The following is an 8,059-nucleotide window of genomic DNA, read 5'->3' as shown; positions in this document are numbered from 1 at the left end:
CCCAGTCGTGAAAGTTTAGTGATTATCTGCTTTTCTCTGTTTCTTTTCATCTAAATATTTTAAATCATTTATTTGGCCAAAAGTCACACAGAGCCCTTTCCTGATGTTATCAGATGTTTCATACGTATTTCACACAGGGGGTGTAGCCTTCACCTACTGTTTCCACCTTATGGGAGTTCCCCTGTGGAGAGACTATAAGAGGGGTCTCAAATCTATCCTTTCTGCTCTTTGTCTCGTCAAGGAGTGAACTTGGTTTTTAATGATAGTTAGTTTTTACATTCCTTGTGAGAAGTAGACTAGACGAAGCAGACGATTTGAATCAAAGTCCTTGCACGCCTCACGACTGATAAGGTAAGAAAGTGATTTCTGTTTGCACTTTCATTTCATTTTTTTTTCATGTATTTATTGATTTATTGAGTTGCACATTCATCAGCATTAATGCGTTAAACATCAGTGTAAATGTGCCGGAGTTAGCATAACTGTTACATTTCAGCCATATATAGTCCCAAGGCAGGTTCCTAGACAACATAGACACAGAAGACTTTAAAACCTTGCGACAACAAATCATACAATAGACTTCAGTCTCGAAAGAGAGTGTGCGGTCTGTTCTTCCTTCCTGTCATGCATATTTCACACACAACTCTATCTCTCTCTCACACACACGCTTGCAAGTAGGCATTTTTACGTGCAAGATAAATTTCCTGCACTGCAAAGACAAACTAAATGAAGTGTGAGACAAAGGCTTACACCATGATGCACTTTAGCCTTTGATAACTGATAATTAAAACTATAATTCATTATGAAAATTAAGGATAATGTTTATTTGATGTGTAAAACATTTTTAGAATATTATAGGCCCAAAACTAAATTATTTAATATGAGTTTAAAGCCAAAACAACACATTATTATGAAGGCCAAATAATCAATATTAAGGACTAAAGTGTATGTTCATCTTGTTTTATAATATAGGTTATTTGCATGTGTGGCCTTGAGGTACTTACACCAAAATAAACATCCACATTCACTGTACATTGAAAACAAAAACGGCTCTAACAGAGGGTGTGAGTAAATACGTAATAATCAAGCGTTCTCTTATTTTTAAGAGTGATGTTTGGAAGATATTTGTTAGGCCTCAGATCTCCTCTCATCTTTGGGTCGGTGTTGCAGGAAGTACAATTAAATGTAACCTTGTTAGTTATAATCAGTATCACCGATTGCCAACTTCTATTCCTTATTGTTTTTTTTTCACATGATGATCGAATCAAATCTTTTTTTTTGTCATCTTTTATTGATTTGTTCCTTCAGGTGTTGATTCTGTCAGAAAAGGTCAAATCAGGCCAAACATCTGAGACTAACAACTCAAACTATGGTGAGTAAACTCCCATCGACCACTGTGAACTGCAGAGCACTCACACAGACCTCTGCCAAGGCTTCACCACCTTTTGTTGTTTAGTTAAATAAAACTTAAATACAGTAGATCATGAGAAAGAGCGAGAGACTGATGACCTGAAAAATATTGAGCTGAGATAAAAATGCAGCAACATTTAATCTCATTTAGCACCATAATTTGTCAAATATATTTAATTTCTTTCTTGAATAATGGTCTCTCCCATCAAGCCTTCACCTGGTGACTTGATTGAAATCTCCCGTGGATTGTATAAACACTGGGCTGTGTATGTTGGATGGTCCGCTGGAGATGAATACGTTGTTCACCTGGTGAACCTCAGTAAGTCACATCTTTACCGTCTTTACAGAGTCTGAACTGCTGCTCACAAACACTCACTTCACCATGACACAGTGCTGTGTAGACCATGATTATTTAGTTGAATAAACCAACCACCATTTATTTTTTAAACTGAAGTGATGAACATAACAAAACATGAAACTCATAAAACATGTTAACTTATTAAATGTTTAATATCCTTAGAATCAGGAGCCTTCTCCAGCTTCTCCAGCTTCTCCAGCTCCTCCAGCTCCTCCAGCTCCTCCAGCTCAGGGAAGAAAGGCAAAATACTGAAAGAGAGACTCAAGGATGTGGTGAAGGGTGACGATTGGAAAGTAAATAATAAATATGATAACAAATATAATCCTCGACCAACCCAGACAATTGTGTCTGAGGCTCTTTCCATGGTGGGTGCCGATGTGGACTACGGTGTCATGGACTGGAACTGTGAGCACTTTGCCACAATGAGACGATATGGAGAAGCTGAGTCCGCTCAGGTAGGTGGATTTACAGGAATCTGCCTGACAATTAGGAGGCAACAATCAAGTTTAGGCAAAACATGTTCTGTTAGACTGACAAAACACTAAAATAAAAATAAATACATATACCATGTAGATCAAATTTGTTAAGTTTCATTTGTTGTGTGTGTGTGTCTAATCTCCTATTAAAGGTGGACAGACGTGCAGTAGATGTAGCGGCAACCGTAGGAGGAGTAGCTGGATTAATAGGAGGACCAATCGGTGCAGCAGTGGGAGCTGGCGTTGGAGCAGGAGTCATGAAGTTAGGGCTTAAAATAGGGAAACTGTTTGACTGAGTGTCTTCTTTATTATTACAGTTTTTCTCCATTGGTTTGGCTCATTTTTGAAAACAGAAATTACAATCTCAAAACTCTTAAAGCAGAAGTAAGCGATCCGGTCGTTTTGGCTAATGCTGTGTTCCAGGCAGGCTTTTGAAACCGTAAATTACAGCTTCACATCACAACTTACGACTTTGTAGCGTTCCAGGCAACCCACTCGTAACTTCCGACCCGTGAACTCGTACCAGATCGAACTGGTACGACTTCACAGGTCGGAAAAACACGAGTTACGGGCTGCCTTGAACGCACCATAACGTCTTGTGAGCCGATGGAGTTAGCAGCCCCCGCCCTCGTCATGGATCTACTGGTCCTCGTCCCTGCACACACAGCCCTTCATGCCGTTCTCTCTCCTCATTGGATAAAACTTGTAGGATACGAGAAAAGTTTTCTCCTCGGCTCAGAGCAGAGCAGAGTGACTGAGAGACCCGTGTTTCGGTCCAAACACTCTATGTAAGTGATTGCTGTCGGAAGATATAAATATTTATATTAACACAAAAATATCGCTTACTTCTGCTTTAAGATCATTTGGCAAAACAGTGTTACAGTTCAGCACAACACTTGCAAAAGCGCATCTCTCTCTCTCAAAACAGCTCACTCATGTGTCAAAACTACGTTTCCTTCTCATATAGTCATTGCCCCCAAAATGCATCGTCCCTTTGGCATCGTGTGAGCACTGTAAGTCAAAATGTTTGGATATTTTGTCACTATGGCAGAGGAGCATTGAAATATTCCTCATGTCCACCTCTCAGTCTTAGCCCAGTCCTTCATTGACAGTAGTTACTGTCCTATTTTTTTTGTCTAGCTAATATAACAGAATACAATTGTATATAAAACTGAAAAAAAAATTACATGTAAAAAAAAATAGACAGACAAGACACACCCACACAGGGATAAAACACATAACAGGACACAAAAGGGAGGAAACTGAGGAGAGCGATAACATACCAACCTGGACCATGGCATGATTAAACATATAGATAACAAAGACTCTGATTCTACAGAAGACCACAGATAAGGAACATGATGATCATCTTGTCGACATTACCAGGTTTTAAAAACTGCATGTTGGATTTGATGTTAAAGATGTTGCTCTGTTTTGCTTTCTATTTCAAAGTCGTTGTGTTTTTATTTTCAGATGTTGGACATGCTCAAATGTAGCTACAATAAAGATTCGTGCTTATAAAATGTTTATCTCACATTGTTGATTTTTTAAATTCGATTTTATTGTAAATCTCAGCAGATTTTCTTTGTGAACCTAGTGGTGTCAGACAGTTGGTGAGCTCAGAGGAAACAGTAGCTGGGAGGGCACTTTCATTTGATAAATACTGAAAACTTCTGCAGCAATCTTCAGCTCCTTCTCAGAGTAAAAACAGAGTGCAGGGACAAAGGTAAGGCAAGGCGAGGTAATTTTATTTGTATAGCCCATTTTTACAAACAGTTTGTGTCAAAGGGTTTCACATAGCATCATAACAGCAAGCAAAAAATGGTTCAAAAGTGAAAGTTTTTTTTTACCGGCTATTTGGTGACATCTTTTCAACGTTCATATATAAACTATATTTCACCAGGAAATGCTATATTGAAAATGTTCTGCTTATTTAGTGTGCAGACATAGTATATTGTTATGGTGGATCATAACTGGTAATTTTGGTTAAATATGGTAGATGAACGTTCATTAAACGTCTACATATAGCCAGTAAGAAAACTTTCACTTTTCAACTAATTTTGAACAAGTTTTGAACATAGACGTTTTTTTAAGCATCTATTAAACGTAAAAATGCTCACTGTAAAATAATTCAGACTATAGGATACCAATTCAACCACCAACCTATATGGGCCTACTTTGTCAACATTGACAGACAATGACTACACAGGCTACAATAAACTTAAAGCAGAAGTAAGCGATATTTTTGTGTTAATATAAGTCTTAAATAGTTATATCTTCCGACAGCAATCACTTACATAGAGTGTTTGGACCGAAACACGGGTCTGTCAGTCACTCTGCTCTGCTCTGAGCCGAGGAGAAAACATTTATCGTATCCTACAAGTTTTATCCAATGAGGAGAGAGAACGGCATGCAGGGCTGTGTGTGCAGCCAAGGAACGCCGTGAATGTGGTGACGTAGGGACGAGGACTGTTATGGTGCGTTCAAGGCAGCCCGTAACTCGTGTTTTTCCGACCTGTGAGGTCGTATCAGTTCGATCTGGTACGAGTTCACGGGTCGGAAGTTACGAGTGGCCGTTATAGTGACTTTCACCGGTAAAACAGGTCGGAAAAACACGAGTGGGTTGCCTGGAACGCTACAAAGTCGTAAATTGTGACTTGAAGCTGTAATTTACGGTTTCAAAAGCCTGCCTGGAACGCAGCATTAGCCAAAACGACCAGATCACTCACTTCTGCTTTAATGTAAAAAACAAACAAACTCACTTTTCAATGAGTTTTGAACATAGAAGCTTAAAACTACTTTAAAGCAGAAGTGAGTGATCCGGTCGTTTTCGCTAATGCTGCTTTTGAAATCGTAAATTACAGCTTCAAGTCACAACTTACGACTTTGTAGCGTTCCAGGCAACCCACTCGTGTTTTCCGACCTGTTTTACCGGTGAAAGTCACTATAACGGCCACTCGTAACTTCTGACCCGTGAACTCGTACCAGATCGAACTGGTACCACTTCACGGTCGGAAAAATACGAGTTTCCTTGAACGCACCATAACAGTCCTCGTCGCTACGTCACCACATTCACGGCGTTCCTTGGCTGCACACACAGCCCTGCATGCCGTTCTCTCTCCTCATTGGATAAAAACTGTAGGATACGATAAATGTTTTCTCTTCGGCTCAGAGCAGAGCAGAGGGACTGAGAGACCCGTGTTTCAGTCCAAACACTCTATAGAAGTGATTGCTGTCGGACACTATTTAAGACTTATATTAACACAAATATATCACTCACTTCTGCTTTAAAGGTGTACAGAAATGGCCGTTTGTCCAGTTTGTCCCGCCGAGTTGTCACGAGCTGCAACACGAGTTTACCCGAGTAAGGAAAACGAATTTGATTGGACGTTATCGAGCGGGCAGGATATTCAAAGCTTGGGGCAAGACCGAGGTCCCTGTGTATGTGTGTGTCTCAGACGTTTGAATGACGGATCCAATATCAGTGGCTGATGAATCGTGAGCAGACTGACGCATAATCCGTGCGCCTGCATTATCCAATGCGGAAAAAAAATTCACACTTTCATCCCGGATTTACTCAAAAATAGAATTTTGCACAAAGTTTGGCCTACAACGTCTGATAGATGAGTTATTATTACACAAATTGTATTACCCAGAGTGGGCTCAAATTCAATTTTCTTTTCTGTATACACCTTTAATGGTAAAGGGATAATAAACATATTTTGACCTCTAGTCTCTATCATTTGCGTGATTCTTCTGTTGAACTGAACCAGCTGCACAGGGATATACAGTATGTTAGTACTGGCATTTAGATGTGGCAGGATTATCTTTTAATAATGTTCTGAGCTCCATTTTGTTGAATTTATCACAATATAAAGGTGTAACATGAAGTTCATCCATCCAACACATATAGATAGATTTGTAACACATTGTAGAGAGTGAATGTACTGTATTCTGTGCTGTACAGTATTTAATAGCAGCTATCATTTCTGTAGAGATGTCACTGCGCTTTGTTTCATCACAGCACACAAACTTTGACTCCTTTAGACGTAATCAAATATATATCCCTGTAACAGCCTGGTCAGTTGCGTACATGAACTGATGAAGCCTCTTGGATGAGAGGTGAAACGTCTTCCTAGACAAATAACTAAGTCCAGTTGCTTTCGATTTAACCTCCTTTGAAATCCCTGTAACATGTTATTCGTGCAGTTGCTGTTGCTTTATGCACTCAGACTGAGTATATATAGAGAATAGATCATTTGTTCTGTGTTATCACTTTTTTTGCAATTCTTTGTAGGACACAAGAGGGAGGAGGCTGAGGAGAGTGATAACATACCAACCTGGACCATGACATAATAAACCACCGTAGATAACAAAGACCCTGATTCTACAGAAGACCACAGATAAGGAAGGCAAGGCAAGGCAATTTTATTAGTATAGCCCGTTTTTACAAACAGTTTGTCTCAAAGAGCTTTACATGGCATCACAACAAAATCCTCTGTCCTTAGACCCTCACATCGACTGGGGAAAAACTCCATGGAAAACCCTTTTAACAGGGAAAAAATTGGAGAAACCTCAGGGCGAGCAACAGAGGAGGGATCCCTCACCCAGGACGGACATGATGATCATCTTGTTGACATTACCAGGTTTTAAAAACTGCATGTTGGATTTGATGTTAAAGTTGTGTGGCAAGGTGAAGAGGGCCCGGGCGGGGATTGAACCCACACCTCCCGGGTAAGAGTCATGCGCGCTTGCCAGTCACCCAAAGGGACATCCCCTTGGCCAAGTAGCCAGGGCACATGATCAATTGGAGGCATAGTGACAGGACCACCACTGTCACATCTCTCCCCCTCTTTTCACAAGCACGTCCTCGTGCTTCCGCGCAGGCTGCCACACATATTAGGAATCCATGGACCCACCCCTAGTGCTACATGGATCCTGCCGACAACGCCAGAATGTGGCAAGGTGAAGATGGGGGTCTTGGCCGTCAACTCCTCTGTTCCAATCTTGTTGTGGTGTTCTGAATCCGTCCTCTGTTCCTGTTTTACTTATCAAGTTGTTTGTGTTGAATCCAGCCTCTTGTCTTCCATTCCTTACACCGCTCTCCCGTCGCCTCACTTGTCTTTCTCCACTGCAGCTTGTTCTCCCTCTGCCTCCTCTCACACCATTTTCCTTTGTCTGTGTGACCTCCTCTCTGCTACTCACACCTGTGTTAATCAGTGCAGCTCTCTGCTGTGAGCTCCTCCCAATCCCAAGAGTAGTCTGTCACAGGTGTACCTGATAGTCTGATTGACTTGATCCAGCTATGAATTAGAAAAAGCAAAAAAAGCAAACACAAACCAGGCACCAACACATCATAAGCAATAAATATATGTACTGTAAATATAAAGTAAGGGCACATCAAACTCATAAACAAATAATGGATCAAGCTTAAAAAAACTACTTATTCCCACCTGTGACAGTTGTTGCTCTGTTTTGCTTTCTATGTCAAGGTCGATTTTTATTTCCCCATGTTGGAAATGCTGAAAGGTACAATAAAGATTTGTGCTTATAAACACAAAACGTTCCCATGGACCAGATGGAAAATGTTTATTTCACATTGTTCATTTTGTTATTCAATCTATTGTAAATCTCAGCAGAGAAAGGACAGGTTTTCAGATTTTCTAGTGAACCTGTGGTGTCACAGACAGTTAGTGAGCTCTCAGAGGAAACGGTACATCTTCCTCTTCATCAGAAATCTTCAACTCCTTCTCAGAGTAAAAACAGAGTACAGGCACACAGGTGTGTTGTAGAGAAAAAGATAAAAATTAAAATAAAA

The 8,059-nt window shown here is 40.3% G+C and overlaps 1 long non-coding RNA gene across 1 annotated transcript; it reads left to right on the top strand.

Moving 5' to 3' along the window:
• Positions 1 to 237: 237 nt before the first annotated feature.
• On the top strand, positions 238 to 1,683 carry LOC310985992. The gene is made up of 3 exons (XR_014595387.1): positions 238 to 351; positions 1,306 to 1,369; positions 1,618 to 1,683. It is a non-coding gene; the product is annotated as an uncharacterized lncRNA (long non-coding RNA).
• The last annotated feature ends 6,376 nt before the right edge of the window (positions 1,684 to 8,059 follow it).

This window comes from Trachurus trachurus (assembly GCF_905171665.1).
Source record: "Trachurus trachurus genome assembly, chromosome: 5".
Taxonomy (NCBI): Eukaryota; Metazoa; Chordata; class Actinopteri; order Carangiformes; family Carangidae; genus Trachurus; species Trachurus trachurus.
The sequence above is the reverse complement of the archived record's forward strand: the minus strand, read 5'-3'. Positions and strand labels throughout refer to the sequence as shown.